Source organism: Leguminivora glycinivorella, chromosome 22 (assembly GCF_023078275.1).
Source record: "Leguminivora glycinivorella isolate SPB_JAAS2020 chromosome 22, LegGlyc_1.1, whole genome shotgun sequence".
In the NCBI taxonomy this organism is placed as follows: domain Eukaryota; kingdom Metazoa; phylum Arthropoda; class Insecta; order Lepidoptera; family Tortricidae; genus Leguminivora; species Leguminivora glycinivorella.
The window spans coordinates 11,136,792-11,157,132 of record NC_062992.1 but is presented as its reverse complement, the minus strand read 5'-3'; the positions used below and the strand labels follow the sequence as shown (position 1 = coordinate 11,157,132).

At 36.5% G+C, this 20,341-nt stretch overlaps 1 protein-coding gene across 1 annotated transcript in view; it reads left to right on the top strand.

Annotated features, from left to right (window-relative positions):
• The first annotated feature begins 1,209 nt into the window (after positions 1 to 1,209).
• The window catches only part of LOC125237691, a 68,394-nt gene continuing 49,262 nt past the window's right edge, over positions 1,210 to 20,341 (top strand). Inside the window, exon 1 of the mRNA XM_048144842.1 lies at positions 1,210 to 1,330. The gene's annotated coding sequence lies outside the window, so the exon portion shown is untranslated. The remainder of the gene's footprint in view (positions 1,331 to 20,341) is intronic.

The following is a 20,341-nucleotide window of genomic DNA, read 5'->3' as shown; positions in this document are numbered from 1 at the left end:
AAATTCATATTTTCAATACTTCATAATTTGACTTCGCTTGTAGGTATTTCACCAAACCCTTCTCCATGCCATTCTTTTTAACCCCCGACGCAAAAACGAAGGGGTGTTATAAGTTTGACGTGTCTGTCTGTCTGTCTGTCTGTCTGTCTGTCTGTCTGTCTGTCTGTCTGTCTGTCTGTCCGTCTGTCTGTCTGTCTGTCTGTCTGTTTGTCTGTCTGTCTGTGTGTGTGTCTGTCTGTGTCATCGTAGCTCCCGAACGGATGAACCGATTTAGATTTAGTTTTTTTTGTCTGAAAGCTGAGTTAGTCGGGAGTGTTCTTAGCCATGTTTCATGAAAATCGGTCAACTATATCGCAGTCGGGGGTTTTTCAAAATTTTAATTAAGACTCCATATACTATATACGTATTATGCTGTAGCTTGGGCCGTGTGTCATATCTCAGTATATTCTCGAATCCTCACTTTTTTTTTTGAATTTTTCGTCTAGGTTATAAACTGTAAGTTGCCTCTTAGTCGTAATTACCCCGCTGTACCTTACATGAATACGAAAGGTTGAAATGATTTCATAAAATAACGCGGAAGCAAACATGCATTCGTAGAAATGCTCAATAAGGAAGCTACTTCTTCGTCTTACATTAAAAGTAACTGGTAATACCTACTTGCCTTGGAACCGTTCATAATTATTATGCTGTTAAATAAAATTAACTACTTACATAATTCAAATCTGTTGACCTTAACAAGCTTAGTAACACTGTCTAGAAGCCGCTTGAAAAATAAAACTACTTATTTCAATTTCAACTCCCAAATAAATATAGCACACTGTGTTTTGATGTGATCTTATCAAGTTATCAAGTTGAAAAATGTTGAGGAAACTGTGAGCAAAATTTTAAAATTCAAACTTTGTGCAATGAAAAATAAATTCAGTTTATCGGGTTCGACCACTCATCATCTTTCGAATTTTGCTTCTTTTTTGGAGATTTATATAATTATTTGGAAATTTGTGATCTATATAAAAAAATTGACATTATGTATTTAAAAGCATTTATAGTCTTCAAAAACCTTGACATTTACAAACGCAAACGTCCACAAATCGTTTTAGCATAAACACTATAATAGTTCGATTACACCAAATAATTACATTAAACCAGAATGGAGGGGCATTCTGTCCAACCTTACGTTCATTCTGACACTCCACCGCGTTTTGGCGGCAAGCGCGCGCGTTCAACACGAACTTTTTAAACTAACTTTTTAATTATATTTTTTTTCGTGTGAGTGAATGGAAAATGTTTGTGTCTGTGAAGTGATAGTGTGTGAGTTCACAGTTCACGTCAGGTTGGTAATAAGGTTATTTAAGCATGATGTTGACTTGTTTGTGTTTACATTTAAAAGTTTCAGCGCTGACATTGCACAAACCTAATAAAAAAAATTAAAGATTAGTTTAGTATTTAAAAGAAGTAAATTATCCGTGATATTTTTAATAAATGCAATGCATACTTACGTTAGTTTTGAATTTATGTAAGTTATTATGTAAATGCAACAGTTTTAAAAGGAAAAGCAGTAGTAGTAGTAAAGCACATAAATTAAGTACAATAACCTAACCACAAAATTAAAATTTTGAAAAAACCCCCGACTGCGACATAGTAGACCGATTTTCATGAAACATGGCTAAGAACACTCCCGACTAACTCAGCTTTCAGACAAAAAAAACTAAATCAAAATCGGTTCATCCGTTCGAGAGCTACGATGCCACAGACAGATACACACACAGACAAACAGACAGACAAACAGACAAACAGACAGACAGACAGACATACACACAGACAGACACGTCAAACTTATAAAAAGAAAAACAACAATGGTTCATCTTAGGGCGTTTTCACATTATCCGATCCGATATCGGATGTCGGACCGATATCCCAATTCCCATACATTACAGGCACCATTTTGGATTTTTTCCATTGAAATCCTTCCGACATTCGATATCGAATCGGAAAATGTGAAAACGGATTGTCAACTCCAAGATGAGGCAATCCTCTCTAACATTTTTGACTTCCTGCATTAATTGCACTATTTATAAATAAGTTATTATATAAAGTCCGGTCTCAGTAATTGAATCTTTGCTATACAGTTGTTTTTATTGCATACATGTAAAGCAAAGCAAAGCATTTATTCATGGTAAACACACATAAAATATATGTTCGTACGTATTTAACAATTTCCTGAGAATACGCACTGGAAATTATTCTAGAAACCTACGCTATGGATTTAGCCCATCGTCTACAGAGTCTACACCACAAATTAACCTATATCCCTCAGTCGACTTCTACGATACCCAGGGGAGTAAAGGGGGTGGTGAAATTCTTAATCCATCACCAAACCACACCTCGGACACTGTAAGCTTGGACGTGTCAGTCGAACGCGTGCCATGCTTGTATGAGTGAGATATGACAGGTCGACTGGTCGCGCTTTTGACAAGCGGTAACTGTGAGGTAACCGAGAGCGGGTGGCGGCACTTTCAGCGGGGAACGGGAGTGGCCATACTGTATAATACTACTCTTTATTATACTATGACCAAACCGGCCACACAATTAATTAATTAATTTATTGCATTCTTTATAGATTTTTTTTTTAGATAACTTATTATGTAAAGTCCGGTCTGTCAGTAATTGAATCTTTGATACAGTTGCGAAGTAGATTTGCCAACAATACGGCAGGTTTCACATTACGACTGAATTATTGGCTACCGGACAGTCTTTAATTATTGGCTATAGAATGTTTGAACCTACAATTGTAATATCGACTGGTAATATTACATATTCACAACTGAATTCCCAAAAAAAAGGGAAAGGGGGGAGGGGTGAGGAGGAGGAGCATGAGAAACATATTTATTATTTTACAACGGGGAAAAGTCGCTGTTTAAGCATGAAACCCTCGCAACGCTCAAGATTCCACTTTTTGAATCACTCGCTACGCTCGCGGCTCAATATTGGAATCTTTCGCTCGCCCGCGGATCAATATTGGCACGTGCGGTTATAATACAAATAACTATTTAATGCAACCAAGGAATGCCCGTAATAAATACTTAATTTAAAGTGAATTTCACTGTCCCTTTAATAGTTTTAGTATAAGAGTATTTTTCATTCATCATAAATTAAAAACCGGCAATGTGTTTTCAAGAAAACATCAAAACAATAAACTACCGGTCATGTTTTATGGTTGCATAATCCGACCGTGACCGGTTACGAAACAGTTGATAATGAAAATGAAAATGAAAATGAAATATTTATTTTTCAAGTAGGCATATTACAATGCGCATATGAACGTCAAATAAAGCTACGCCGGCTCTAACCCTACGCCTCAGCCTCGAGAAGATTTCAGTCCCCCCTCAGTTGGGAGGGGGGTATCCACTATGGGACCGGCAAGAAACTCGGCGGGCAACTTCTTTTCAAAACATTACATCTTATAATTAACATGCATTAAATAACAACATACAATTTAACATGCAAAAGTATTCATCAAAGAATATGAACAGACTAGGTACTCTATGGAAATCAATTTCAATAAATTATATTATTGCTTAATAATACGTCGTTCTTCTTCAGAGAAAACATATCAAATTGTCATAGAAGAAAAAGATAATATGAATCTCAATATCATTAAATATGTAATTTACCTACACAACATAAAATATAAAATATTTGATGTGCTTTCTTATCTGAACTGTGTCCTCTATACATAATACAATTATTTTAATTGCTATTCGTTTTTTGTAGTTTCTGGTTCGGGCCATGCATGTTTGTCTGTCAAATAGTCCTCGACTCTGTAATAAGCCTTTAACATCAATGATTTTTTTAAGTAGTTCTTAAGAGCTGGGAGGGGTAATCTCAAAGCAGTGTCAGGTAACTTATTATAAAAATGAATGCATTGCCCAACAAATGACTTCTGCACTTTACGGACACGAAACTTCTTTATGGCAAGCTTATTTTTGTTTCTAGTGTTATAATTATGGATATCAGAATTCTTAGTGAAACAGTCTAAATTCTTAACAACATAAATTATACTATCATAAATGTATTGGGAAGCTACAGTTAAGATATTAATTTCTTTGAAGAGTTCTCTTACTGATTCACGTGTTCCTAAGTTGTAAATAGAACGAATGGCTCTCTTTTGTAATACAAAGATAGTCTGTATGTCAGCTGCTTTGCCCCAAACCAGAATACCGTATGACATTACACTGTGAAAATAACTATGATACACTAGGCGAGCTGTCTCAACATTAGTCAGTTGCCTGATTCTCCTAACGGCGTATGCGGCTGAACTTAATTTGCTTGCTAGTTTCTTTATATGAGGACTCCATTGTAGATTTTTGTCCAATGTTAAACCAAGAAACAGTGTTGTATCTACCATCTCTAAGCATTCATCATTCAAAAGTATTTTTGTATCGATTGGTTTAACATTCGGCAGAGAAAATCGAATACATTTGGTTTTCTTAGAATTAAGAAGTAAATTGTTGACAGTAAACCACTGCAGTACATCAGCTAACGTGCTATTAATTACATTGTAATCCGTAGATTTTCGGTCAACATTAAAAAGCAGTGATGTATCATCAGCAAAAAGTACTATTTCACAAAAGTTTTTCACTATACATGGCAAATCATTTATATAAACCAAAAACAGGAATGGACCTAAAATTGAGCCTTGTGGCACTCCTAATTGGACTACAGTCCCGCTAGAGCGAGTTTTGTTAACAACTACTGTTTGTGTTCTATTGCTAAGGTAAGAAGACATAAAGTTTAGGGCATTTATAGACAAACCATAGTGTTCTAATTTCAAAATGAGCGTTCCATGATCCACACAATCAAAGGCTTTTGAAAGATCACAAAATATGCCAATTGCATCACAAGAATTTTCCCAAAAATTATATATATGTTTAATGAGTACCGAAGCAGCATCGGTCGTGGAACGGCCCCTTGTGAAACCGAACTGTTTGCTTGTAAGTAATCTATGTCTGTTGAAGTGTCCCAGTAAACTGTTACTATGGAAAGTATCCGTTAAATATGAACTATATTTACGAACGGTTACTATGGAAACCAAGACTCTCAATCCGGAAGTCGCGGGTTCGGACCCCGGCTCGTACCACTGAGTTTTTAGGAACTTATGTGCGAAATGTCATTTGATATTTCCCAGTCGCTTTTCGGTAAAGGAAAACATCGTGAGGAAACCGGACTAATCCCAATAAAGGCCTAGTTACCCTTCGGGTTGGAAGGTGAGATGGCAGTTACTTTCGTAAAACTAGTGCCTACGCCAAATCTTGGGATTACTTGTCAAAGCGGACTCCAGGCTCCCATGAGCCTGGCAATATGCCGGGATAACGCAAGGAGGATGGTGACTATGAAAATCAAGACCACATGATATTGAGTTTGACATTTGACATTAGCTTCGGTGCATACCTACATTTTAAAAGTGCGTATTACTTAGAATACCTACTGAATCCCACAGTAAGCTCAAGAAGGCGTGTGTTGTGGGTACTCAGACAACTATATATAATATATAAATACTTATACATATACATAGAAAACATCCATGACTCAGGAACAAATATCTGTCTTCATCACACAAATAAATGCCCTTACCGGGATTCGAACCCGGGACCGCGGCTTAGCAGGCATGGTCACTACACGCTAGGCCAGACCGGTCGTCAAAAAATATCAATCGTCAGTATTGTTATACATATTAAGTTGTTTATAAATGTGTGGGTTAAATTGTGGCGTAGCTCGTAGGCGAGAGGCTGGCAACCTGTCACTGCAATGTCACAGTTTCGTTTTCTTTCAACCCCTTATTTGCCAAGAGTGGCACTGAAGCTTTAGTAGTTTCATGTGTTCTGCCTACCTCTTTATGGGATACAGGCGTGATTGTATGTATGTTTATAAATATTATTGTGTCTTGTTGACCTTCCCGAAACTGCATTAGATCTGGGTTAGATTAGTTTATTGCAGCTCTACATTTCGGTAATACTTAAACCAGTAATGCAATAATTGTATCTCTGCAAGAGTGAGATAAACTGACGTTTTGCTCCACCGCAGATAATAATCGTAATATTATAGGGATATATTGAATAGTTGAGCATTTCTTTTTTTTGTCACTTTTATGAAGTGTGATATTTAAAAAAAATGCTATTAAATAGCATATTATAGAAATTTTCTACTCAGAATTACTACTTTTCAATCCTAGTAGTTAAAAAAATTGTCCCATACGATTTTTTTATTATTTTGTTACCATTTTCCGTATATGTTGTATGGGGTAACAAAAGAGGAAAGTAACAAAAATGTATGGAAATTCTGGGACACTTTTTGTCTCCCAGTGAGATTGTGTACTCATGATTCTGAGTACAATTGACCTAAAATTCCCTAAAACAATCAAATTTTTTTGATTGGCAAAAAAAAAAGAAATGCTCCGTTGCGTAATATTGCGATATAATCTTTTTACCTTTTCTAAAAAGGGTGCTCTTCCCTTTCAGGCTTGAAGTGAAGGAAAGTAGTAAAATATTTTTGACCACACAATTGGTAAAGGCTTACTTTGCTATTCAAAGACAGATAGCAAAATTGAATTTTATCCACAAGAGTGCAAAGTAATTTCATACAAATTTTAACTTGTTGTCTTAAGATGCCTGGTAGAATTTACATATAAATGATGATTTTGAATCATAAACATTGAATAGATTGCTGGATTTGATTTAGTTAGTCTGATGTTTTATAGTCAGTGTTTTTTTTTGTTCGTGTTGGTGTGGTGAAAAATCTGTGTTGCACTCGGTGGTAAAGTTTGTATAATGCCTTGAAACCCTCGCTACGCTCAAGATTCCACTTTTTGAACAACTCGCTACGCTCGCTCTATTGGAATCTTTCGCTTGCTCGGGTATCAATTAGAGATGGGCCGAATACGGACTTTGCCGAATACGAATATTCGGCCGAATATTCGGTTCCGCCATATTTTAAATCCTCGCTTAGAGGTAAACACTTTTCAATAATTGGTAATGGGTACTAATATTCATATTCCTATAAAGTAGTGCAGAAGAAAATTTTGGTTTTTTTTCTTAAGCTACGTTATTTTTACTTTTTTACATAATTATTTTAGATACTTATATTTTAACGCATTTTTAACTCCTTTTGGTGGTTCTTTAGAATCCATACTTAGAATGCTGAAAAGGGATGTCATTATTCGATGAATTACGAAACAATTTACGCTATTTATTTACTTTGTTTATTCGGTAAATATTCGGCAATGTAACCGAACTATTCGGCCGAATACGAACATTGAAAAACTTGCCGAATATGCCAAATACCGAATATGTACCGAATATTCGGCCCATCTCTAGTATCAATATTGGCATGTGCGGTTAAACAACAACTTTGCCTCATTGTAAAAACAAATAACTATTTTGCAGCCCAAATGCAGCTACATGGACCAAATAAAAGAAAAAGGGGGGGCCGTGTCGAGTCAAAGAGCTGGCACAGGATAGAAAAAGCTGGAAAATACTCCACCGACAAGAGCATATCTCTTAAATTTATGATGATGATGATTTTGTAATAAGAAATGTCAAAACTATTATAATTCTGTCAAGAAATATTCCACTCGGGATCGTGAAGGTTAAGCTTGTGTATTTTAAAAACCGGTTGGTTTGCGCAAATGCAAACAATTATTGGGAGATGAATGCAAATGTCAAGGTCAAATTACGACATGGAGGTCAAAGAACTTGCTATGTAGCAAGGACCATTTAATACTAGACTGATATAGCCCATACAAAAAAGCGTACCCCTGAAAAAAGCTTAGTTTTTGCTTTAAAACTAGATGGCGTTGTTTCGTAACCCGGGAGTGGAAAAAAACATATTTTCACACATATTTTTACTTGTTTTTATATTATACTATGAATAACTATCAAAAAACTTTATTTTAATATCAAAATATTGGCTCAAAACACAATATTTACAAATTATATTTTTTGGTCGGCCTCGACGTAGTTGTGATCGCTTCGCTGGCTAAGTTTGTTCGCATGTTGTCTAATGATTGCCAAATAAAATGACTAGATGACGTTGGTGGACTAGGAAAATGTCACATCCGTTTCGTTGTTCATTAATATAATATACTTAGTGATAATAAACCTATATGTTGAGCTCAAATACGTTCAACAAAACGCAATCATTGTGCCAACAGATGTGACATCTGACATCCATGTCACATCACAAATGTCATTGTATGATTTATTGAATATTCATAATATATGGATATTAAATATTTTAGAATCACAGCAGCAATGCGCGTAGAGATACAGAATTAATAACTGTATAAATTAATAATTGTATGACCAATGACCTCATACATAAAATTACCAGTTTAGGTGACAGAAGGCGAATCCAATTTATAAACATTAAATGTGATAAGGAAAAGAATCTTTCCGATTTTCAACGGGACACAGCTGAAGGGGCGAGCTGGTTTCGACTGCGCCCATGCATCTCAATTGTCCAGAAAGTTCATTCGAAGATCATTTTGCTTATAATAATCTGAGTAATCACAGTGAATGGTTTGACAGTATTTCAGCTAACATGTAGAGAGACTTGCTAGCTTCGTCGGTCAGGCTTCGTCTTGGACACAACGCGGATAGTTAGGCCGCCAGGTGTGGCACTTTGGATTACGTTTTTATAATAAATTAATGATAGTTTGTATTGTTTTGGTAATATATTTTCTACTCGTGTACTACTCGTTTGGTACTCGTATACTTAAACCTAAACTGAGATAATAAATGAATAAAAGGAAATAATTAGTGAAACTCTGACATAAGTAATAATTAATGAGACTAAATGCGTTTTCACATTATCCGATCCGCCCCCCATACCCCATACATTACAGGCGCTATCTTGGATTTTTTCCATTTAAATCCTTCCGACATCCGATATCGGATCGGATAATGTGAAAACGGACTAAGACAATAGATACCTTGTTAGTGTTATATACCTATGCCTATGTATATCCCACCAAAAACATTCTGTAAAAAATAGCCGTCTCGATGGAGCTGCTTGTTTATCTCTAAAAAGTAATGAAATCTACATAAAGTTCCTTACTGCGATTTCTTTATTATTATAGTTAACTAGCCTTTGCCCGCGGCTTCGCTCGCGTTAAATTCGAAAATCTCTCCACAAACTTCCATCCACCATTCTAAGGAAGTGGGGGATATAAAAAGAGACAAAAAGTAGCCTATGTCACTTTCCATCCCTTCAACTATCTCCACTTAAAAAATCACGTCAATACGTCGCTCCGTTTTGCCGTGAAAGATGGACAAACAAACAGACACACACACTTTCCCATTTATAATATTAGTATGGATGTTGTGTGACTTGGCCGTTGAAGTGTAGCGGTGCTGGCGACAGATTGGTGCAATGGTGTCATGGAGCACCTGGTTATAAACTTCTTTATACCCTTGTGTATAAAGAAGTTTATAAGTTTCATATTCGATGGTCCGAGCTAAGGTTCGTAAAACCATGAAGCCGAGCTGATAATCATTGTCGCTAAACGCCGATCGAAACGCAGTCTGAAGTGGGTGATAAACGTACGATACGAGCAGGTATGCGTACTTATGGCTCGACGACCTTTTTCGATTGTGTGTCACCGTAAGTACGCGTAAAAACCGCTGCGCATAGTAGTCGACCATCCAACGCGTACTTGCTCGTACGCCTATCACCCACTTAACGTCGCGCCAACACTTTATGGAAAAAGCGGGTTTTCGACAACTATCAATAAGATTTTAGACATTCAAAAATCTTCAATAATACTCAACTGTTTCGGTCGCACTCGTTCAAATATAGGATAGGATTGGTATGAGCGAGACGGTCAGGACATTGATAGTCAACATGATATCTATCATAAACACCGTTCGAAATGGCCTCATTAAAATCTAAATTTTAAATATATTGAAAGTAATATTACTAATCATTGACGTCACGCTCAAAATGAAAGAGATAGAAAATTTGACAGTATGGTACTCTTTTGCATGATTGTCATAATTCAAAATAAGAACGATGGCTTGCGTTGTAAACAGGGACTGAAACATGACACGGGCCCCTAGCTTTGATTAAAGTAAAATAGCGGAAGATAGGTGACGCGCCACTCAAATGTGGCCCTCAAAAATCAAGCTCCCGTCGCTTGATTGCCTTCAGTTGCAATGGGCACTGCGTGCGCATCGGATGTCGTAAGACGTGTAACGTGAGGAAATTATAAATTATTTCTTATGGGTAAAACGTAACCAAAATGCTTTCGTGTGCTTTTATGCGTTGCACAAACCATTATAAAACGAAAAACAAATCGCATGGAATCACTATTCACTCGTAAGTACATGAAAATTTTTATTTTCTAAGATAATTTATAAATTCAGTCTTTGTTTTGACGGCCATTTTGCAGAGCGGGATAGAAATATAAGTTTCATTGACGTGCGACCAAATACACATGATACATTAATGACGCTCAAAGATTGCCTTTTGAGATTTGCATTCGCGGTAGCGTCAGCATAAAATGTTGATCATAATAAATAATTTATATAATAAAATTTTTACCTGGTATTGATTGTTGATTGATTATATAATAAATTTTTGTTAAATGATATTTGACCTCAGTTTTTGCAACAAACTTTAGTAGTACATTATTTTGTTATTTTTATTTACAAATAATAAAATAATGATCAACTAAAGTTTGTTGCGTATGTTAAAAAATGCTTGCCTTATCAACAAGACTTGCTCGTTTTTCAATTCCACACTCGGCGTTAAAATACAACTTTGCCCCTTGTATTTTTTTTAATTCACTCGCACCAAATATTATGTTTATTTGTTTTCTAGTTTTCCTGGAGATAAACTTGTCAGACACAAAAGGCTTATTGTAGTGCGTAAACAACGACAAGAGCCAGACTGGACGCCTCGACTTTTCTCGCTATAGTGAGGGGAAAAGTTTTGTAAATAACTATTATTCTAAGTATAGGAAAGTACCCTATCGTAAGCAATTTTAATAAAGTTTGTCTTAAAGAAAAAATATGAGGTCACTATTTTAGTTCCATCAATTTCTGCCACTTCATATTTTCAAAAAGTAATAGTGTGTTGTGAGTGAGATTAGGGTTGCAAATAGAAAAAAAAACAAATGTTTTTTTTTTTTTCAGAATTATGAAAAAAAAACCGAGTACCATGGTTTTTTTTTCTAAATATGTTTTTTTTTTCACGTGAACAAATAATTCGACAATAACGGTTTTTCGTGACTTGTATTGTAACGTGTTTCAATAACAATAACGTACATTTTAATACGATTAACATTCAGTATACAAACGTTTATTGGGGAATCCCCGATGCTACGTGCAGCGTGGAGAGGCGGTCGTATTGCCAACAGTAAATAGTGATAACTACCAACTACAGATTTCGTAAATGTTACTTTTATAAGACCAGAACTTTAAGTTATTTGATTAAATTCGTTTAATTAACTGCTTTGCAAATTTTAAGATTTCGTACTTTAGAAAAAAACATACTCCAGAAAAAAAAAACTGGTTTTTTTTTCATGTTTTTTTTAAGCCAGAAAAAACCGTATTTTTTGCAACCCTAAGTGAGATACATGTCATCAAGCTCTTATATTTTCATTTCAATTTTACGAAGTTTCACTTTTTTCGCGCGGAGGAACTCCACGCGCTTTTTTCTAATGTCTGTATCAAATAAGATATTGTTGACAGTTGTGGCAAAAAGTGCCTCATCTAAATTTTGGTTAATAAGTTCATAATTTAGTTTAAAAATAAGACGTATTAAATATGAAAAAATATACTCATAATTATGTTTTTTTTGGTAACCCTACTTACACCAAACCAAACATCGCTCCACAGTGCAAAATAGTAAAGTAATAAATAATAAGTAATTTATTTTGTTTTCATAAAAAATATGTTGCATAATTCTTATACTCCAATTTGTCTGCTGACGCTTCTTGATTCTTTGCAATGACATTTTTTTTTTAATCTTTATTAAAGAGCTTTGACATGACACTTGGAAAGAGGCTCATCTCGATGCGCGCGTTTGTCTCGTTCGCACTACCGTCGTAATAAATCGGTGTGTCTTTGTCGTTCAATAGCGTAAATTTACATAGCTGTGTGGGTCTTCTTGTATGTAGTAGTGTGTAGTGCCATTTATTAGCTGACAATTAGTATTGACGTGCCGTATCTTCCGCTATTTTACTTTAATCAAAGGCCCCTAGCGTCATCTATATACTTTTCACTGTATCACTTGTATTGCCGTTGAACTACCGCGGGCGTATTTTAAAAAAAAAAACGACATTTTTATTCAAATGACACTCTTAGTGACATCTAGTGACATAGATTTACGGCTGCCAACGGGGTACGGTATTTAGTATGGACTCTGCTGGTCCTTTAATATCTCCCTTTATAAACTTGATTAGGAATTATGATATTTTTTTACAATTGAATAGGACTTACTTTAAAAAAAATGTATACCATGCACAAAATATATCAGATAATTATAAGAGAAACAAGGACTCAATTTTTAAATTAAATACATACAAATATAATTATAAAGTATCTAAATGAGTTGACCGTGACTTCACTCAATTGGACGTCATATTCTCTATATTAATTCCATATTAGCAATTCGTTCAAATTCGTTTTTACGGTTCTTAAAAAGCTATATTTGACTATATAAGGCAAATAGCCTAGAAATGGGCGCTCGATTTTGTCACACATACAATAAAAATATGTCATAATTTGTTTACATTTTAGGTGCAACTTTTTAGGTGCAAAACCGGCTAGCAAGCGCTAAAAATAAGCACTAGATATAATAAGTATAATGTAAAATGTCAAGATCGCGTTTCAACATGGTATGAAGTCGAAACAACTTTTTCTAAAGTCGGAAAGAAAACCTTATGGAGAATGCTACAAAAGTATGATTTTAACGAGAAAAGTGTTTGTATCAATAATAACAGGGTTTTACTAAATTTTAACTTCTGATTAGCAGAAACGTCTGCAATCGATGCCACTAGATGAGTTCAAGTCTCACCCAAGGCAGACATTTTCCACTTTTAAATTTATTCTAAGCCTAGGGTTTTACTATGTAAAAAGTGCTGATGATTTGTACAAAATTATCTCTATTTAGATTATCAAATCTATGATACTAACACACAGTAAAATGCAAGACAAACCACGCCCGCATGAATCTATCGTTAACCTTTTTGATCCATGGTAGCCGTTGAACTATTGCATCCATACCATCTATACCTTATTAGGTATAGTACTCATAGCGTCCTATTTCGTATACTATACTAACTTATAATAAAGCTTTTCGTAAATACCAAAGAGGATCGAGTATTATATGTAGAGAGTTACTGTTGAAGTAAAATGTGTAATTACAATGCATAGATTGCCATCTATTGACACAGGCTTAAAACTTTTGAACCTCAGTTTTGACAATTTGGCATATTCTTAGCTTGATATGTGTTAAAATGTCAAATATTAATATTAGCGCCATCTAGCTGAGCGTACCCTAAAAGTGTAATGTCATCTAGGCCACCGTACCTTTTTCTGTGAGGTACGTGTTTTTCTTAGACTTTATCTGTCTATACGGAGTTATACATATGTCTTTGGTAAATACTTAAGGTTTACATTTTAGTCAGAGTGGTGAGTGTGGCAAATAATTCTATTATGGTGTCTTACTTCACTCTTGAGCTTACAAGTACTATCAGCTACGAATGTGCATGGAGAAATTATGAATGAATTCATTGATAAATTCGCCATGCACTTTTGCAGCTGGTGGCCTAGCAGTAAGAGCGTGCGACTTTCGATCCGGAGGTCGCGGGTTCGAACCCCGGCTCGTACCAATGAGTTTGTCGGAACTTATGTGCGAAATGTCTTTTGATATTTGCCAGTTGCTTTTCGGTGAAGGCAAAACATCGTGAGGAACCGGACTAATCCCAATAAGGCTTACCCTTCGGGTTGGAAGGTCAGATGGCAGTCGCTTTCGTAAAACTAGTGCCTACGCCAAATCTTGGGATTAGTTGTCAAAGCGGACCCCAGGCTCCCATGAGCCGTGGCAAATGCCGGGGTAACGCAAGGAGGATGATGATGCACTTTTGCTGCGGATAGTACAAGTAATACCAACTTTCCTAAAGTTTCAAACGAGTTTTCATATAATAAATTACTTGTCGGTCTATGTTTACTGTTTGTCATATGTCATCTTATCAGTGTCTTTACCATCATTATTGGGTTGAATTTATATATTAGGAAACTACCGGATTCTATGTATTCTTTCTTTCAACCAAGGACTTTTTTGCTTACACGGAATGTTTCAGATTTGAACTTGTAGTTTACAACAAATGCTACAAAACATAAACAGAACCAATGGGGCAAAACTAACAATAGGCGGCCTTATTGCTTAATAGCTCTTCTGTTCCCGATCTCTTCGAGAAAACTTGGGGTTTGGGTGTCAATAAAAAAATCAATATATTTAACATGTTACAATATTCATACCAAATTTCTTCATTTCATAAATTCAATAGTATGGGAGCGGTTTTTAGTAGGCGTATACAAACAAATCTTGCGTTATCATTACAATCAGTAAAACTGATTTGAATAGAATGGGATACTGGTTTATATTACTACAATAGTTCTCACGGACCTTACTTGTTTCCAAGGTGTTTCAGTGTTTGTTAAAAACCTCAAAACTATATCGAGGGTTTACTGGTGAAACCCGATAAATCGAGATAATTTGTCCTTGAAATAACAACATTGTGGAAATTACACATAGTTCGAATTTCAAAAAACCAGTTTGCTCAATTTATCGGGTGCTTATCCATACTTATTATATCGTTGGTACGTTTTTATGTCACGTCAATGCTACGTTTTAGGCACTGGTCCCACCGCGAGCTAGTAAGCTATGAGCTATCGGCTATAAAAACGAACAAAAGATAAGCACTCCCGTGCAAATAAAAGAGACACGGCGATGTTTATAGTTACTCGCCCAGCGGTGAGCTATCAAAATAGCCGTGTCTCTTTTATTTGCACGGGAGTGTTTATCTTTTGATCGTTTTTATAGCCGATAGCTCATAGCTTACTAGCTCGCGGTGGGACCAGTGCCATAAGGCCAAAATAAATATATTGAAATCATATCACTTTAACAGTACGACAAATATATACTTATAATATAATCCATAATAATATTATAAATGGGAAAGTGTGTGTGGTCTGTTTGTCCGTCTTTCACGGCAAAACGGAGCGACGAATTGTCGTGATTTTTTAAGTGGAGATAGTTGAAGGGATGGAGAGTGACATAGGCTACTTTTTGTCTCTTTCTAACGCGTGCGAAGCCGCGGGCAAAAGTTAGTTCTAAATATTTATAGTTCAAATTTTGTTGAATCCGTATTATTTACTGTAATGTTGACATGTAAAAGTGCCTTACTGAATATTTTTTTTTGATTTTAAAAGAAATAAGTTTCTTTCACAATGGCGGCTGGTGAACATTTCTGATAGGCAATATTGAGCAAGAAGAAACCCTTTTTTTTTAAGAGGGGACATGCGTTACACATACCATCCCAGGCGCAGGGACCGGCCTGGGATGGCTATGTGGGACTCCCATATAGGCTAATGAGACCCATGGTGTACCCACTAAAACCCCTCGATTGCCGCCTCAGGCCCCGTAGCCGAATGGCATTTCTCCGACGCCAAACGAAAGCGATACGCCGCTGGCTCTGTCGCGCCAATACGCAAGCGCGATAGAGATAGATATCTACTATCGCTTCGTTTCGTGAGCGTTTCGTGAGCGATTGTGCCATTCGGCTAGCCACCCAGGGCTTATTGGACGAGGTCGCAGGCACGTTTCGGCACTCCTCCCGCAACGAGCAAGAAGAAACCTATCTTAACATTAGATATTTTACTAGTAATAAATTTTAGACAAGCCGTCGGCTTGTATGGAACAGCCGCTGCTGTTCTTTCAACCCCTTATTTGCTAAGGGTACTTGCACCACTGGAAATGGAGACTAAACCCAAGGACCATTTTATATAGAATTTGACAGTTGAAAACTTTCTAACCTTTAGCACATCTCGGACACTGGCGATCAAATATATGAAAGAGGCGCGTTCCTAGCAGACAGTCTAAGCTCGTGTAGGTGAACGCGTAACATGCGTGTATGAGTGAGATATGACAGGTTGACTGTTCGCGTTTTTGACAGGCGGTAACTGTGAGGTAACCGAGAGGGGGTGGGCGGCGCTTTCAGAGGGGAGCGGAAGTGGCCATACTGTACGATAGTACTCTTTATTATACTGTGCCTTTAGTTAACCGGGTGGTGCAAATGGCCCTAAGAGTGGTACTGAAACTTGAGTAGTTTCATGTGCTCTGCGTACCTTTTTAAGTTTTTATGCGATGCAGGCGATTGTATTTATATGTATTTAGATACAAATAACATTAGGAAGTGGTAAAGGATGTCACACACCAGATATGTTCAGTTTTTTTTTTAATAATTCGACAAGTATCTGTAAGTGCGTTTTCACATTATCCGATCCGATATCGGATGTCGGAAGGATTTCAAAGGCAAAAATCAAAGACGGCGGCTTAATGTATCGGTATCGGTCCTACATCCGATTTCGGATCGGATAATGTCAAAACGGACAGATAAGGCTCTAGTTTCTTAAAGAAATCAATTTGACCTAAAGAACCTTCCCTTTTAGTTAACGGAATTTAATAAACACGGTGTATATGTCTTTGCTGTGCAGTAAAGCAAATGATTAGAATAGAATGGGATACCGGTCCGTATCGGTACAATAGTTCCCACGGACATTACTTGCTTCAAGGTGTTTCGCAAATCAATTACCATAGGAGCAGAGTTCCAACTTTATGGTCTGATCTCGATTCGATGTTACCAACTATTATTTATACATATTAATTTTATGCTTATAAAAGTTAGTTTATATCGTCTCGCTCGAATCTAGAGCAGAGTCCAACTGGGGTAGTACCTCCGCCTTACAGAAGACCGCAGCCAAATAGCACTAGACCCTACTCATAGTGTTGTGTTCCTGCCGGTGAGTAAGGCTGCCAGAGCTCAACGAGGGTGCGGTGTGCGGTGACGGAACAAGTTTGTTCCGTCTATTGTCCTTTGAGTTGTCGGCAACCCGAACCCTCCTTAGAACTTGTGCACTCCTTTTTGATGCGTACTTAACACAGCAAAAGGGAATGTACAAGTTTCTAATAGGGTGGCAACGCGCATGTGACACTGTTTGAGTTGCAGGTGTTCATAGGTTACGGTGACCGCTTTACATCAGGCGGGCCGTATGCTTGTTTGCCACCGACGTAGTATAATAAAAAAAAAAGTCACAAAACGCTCAAAACACGCGCGCTTACAAACACACTGGCCATTTTCTTCAATGTTGTCCTCCTCACTTTTTTTGGATTTGAAAATTTTTATGTGGCTTCCACTCAGAATCCCGAGCTGTTTCAATTCTAATAGGAGAAAAAAAGTGTCCCAAGGTTCTTTTCCCATTCCGTTACCTGTTTTTCATACATTTTGTATGGCGGTAACGGAATGGAAGGTTCGAAAAAATGTATGGAAATCTTGGGGCATATTTTTTCTCCTATCAGGATCGAAAGAACTCGCGATTCTGAGTATTAATCGCGTAAAAGATACCCATGTTACAGAAAAGTCGTATGGACAACTTTGAAAACACACACACACACACACTTTAATTTAATTTAATCACTTTTTTTCTAAGGTACTGGCAGAATACCAGCGATTGTCTTGCCACATCACAACGCTGAGCCAGCGCCTTTTATACCACGACACATGTTTTTTTATAATTTCGTTTCTTGTTTCTTTGGTTAGTTAAGTTAAGCGGTGTACTCACATTTCTTTTTTCTTGTTTATTGTAAGTCTTTATATGTTGTGTTCTGGATACAAAATAAAGTTATTTTCACCACACCAACTGGTAAAGGCTTACTTTGCTATTCAAAAACAGACAGCAAATTTGCATTTTATCCACAAGAGTGCAAAGTAATTTCCTACAAATTTTAACTTGATGTCATAAGCTGGCTGGTAGAATTTACCATTAAATGATGATTTTGAATCATAAATATTGAATAAATTGATGGATGTGACTTAGTTTGATGTTTTAAAGTCAGTAATTTGATCGTGTTGGTGTGGTGAAAATTTTGTGTTTCGCTCGGTGGCAAAGTGTGTTTAACCTTTGTGCCTTGAAACCATCGCAACTCTTAAGATTCCACTTTTTGAACCACTCGCTACGCTCGCGGTTCAATATTGGAATCTTTCGCTTGCTCGGGTATCAATATTGGCACGTGCGGTTAAACAACAACTTTGCCCCCATATAAAACATATAACTATTATCTATCTATCTATCTAACTCGTTCAATCTCTATCTAATAATAATCTATTGACCGAAGAGCTGCCGACTTCCTCGCACAACGTATCAGCATTGTGATACAGCGAGGTAATGTCGCCAGCACCCTTGGTACAATGCCTCAATTTAGATGTTAAGTACCTACCTAGCTAGTTTCTTATATAATTATGTAAATATGTTCATGTAAATAAATAATTATGTAAAAAATGCAAATTTAAATATTTTTTTCTTTAAGGATTGAAAGGATAAATGAATGATTGATGAAGTGGTCATTTACATTACACTCACGTGGAAATTGCCCAAATAGTACTCGATAATCTTATACTATTAAACGAGCAATTCTTGTATATTTATTTATTTATTTATTTATTTATTTATATATTTATTTATATATACCGACGATCTCGGAAACCGCTCTAACGATTTCGCTGAAATTTGTTTTGTGGGGGTTTTCGGGGGTGAAAAATCGATCTAGCGTAGCCTTAGATCCCGGAAAACGCGAATTTTCGAGTTTTCATGAGTTTTTCTTTCGCATTTGTAAACGTAAAATATGGTCCTTAATTTCGCCGCGCGCGCATCGATTCCGCTTAGCTCAGTCGCACGAGGTCGGTCTAATGTACGCAGATAGATCGTAGGTGTCAGGGTTTCGAATCCCGGCCAGAAATTAAGTTTTTGTTTTTTGTCTTTTTTTTTTGTTTTTGTATTTATAAGAGTTTTTTTTTATCTAAAGACGTGATATATTAAAATAGAACCGAGCGAAGCTCGGTCGCCCAGATATTTACCTATAATATAACAAAAAAAAATATCAAAACATCGTGAGGAAACCGGACTAATTCAAATAAGGTCTAGTTTACCCTTCGGGTTGGAAGGTCAGATGGCAGTTGCTTTCGTAAAAACTAGTGCCTACGCCAAATCTTGGGATTAGTTGTCAAAGCGGACCCATGAGCCGTGGAAAATTCGATTAATTCTAATCTGTTATTTTTCATTCTCTTTGCACCATTTTTACTTGTCTCTGTTTAGCCCGATAGTTGACTGGTAGAGAATGCCACTAGGCATTAAGTCCGCCATTTGTACATTTTTTATTTATTTATGTGCAATAAAGTTTAAATAAATAAATAAAAGGCTAGGATAACGAATGGAGGATGATGATGAATATCAAAACAAAATCAAACGTTTAATGTTCGAATGTTGCTTCTACTTCCATTACAACTGGTTATTTGTGCAAGTCTGATCACGATCTTCTGGGATAGTGGCATTTTGGGAAAGTTCAGATGAAATAGAGCAACTTTGCAGTAATGAGAACTTATGTGAGATAGACTACACACAGTGACTGGTCCTTAAACTCCATAATAAGTCAGTGACCACATTGTTCGAATACTATGGAAAGTGAACCCTCCTTGGAACTTGTACACTCCTTTTTACTGTGTATTTAACACAGCAAAAGGAAATGTACAAGTTTCTAAATGGGTGGCAACGCGCATGTGACACTCTTTGAGTTGCAGGCATCCATAGGTTACGGTAACCGCTTTCCATCAGGCGGGCCGTACGCTTGTTTGCCACCGACGTAGTATAAAAAAAAAGAGTGACTTTAAGACGATACAGGAGGGGTCAAGTCTCCATACAAACGCTCTCGACTATTTCCTCCCTGGTTTTTGAACATATTGCAATGATTGATTCTTTTCAACACAGATTATTATTATTTTTACCTGTGTCGGACCGTTTTGATTTTTTTGATATTCTTATTTTTAAAGACGCTAGAGCCCATCAAAAATTTCCAAAAACGGCGATTTTGGCGTAAATAGTGTGGTATTCAAAATTGGTGTCAATTAGCCAAAAAAATCTAAACGATCCGACACAGATTATTTCATTGTTATTCAGATTCTCAAATTTCGTTACGATTGATTAAGTTTTGAAAGAGGAAACCGTTG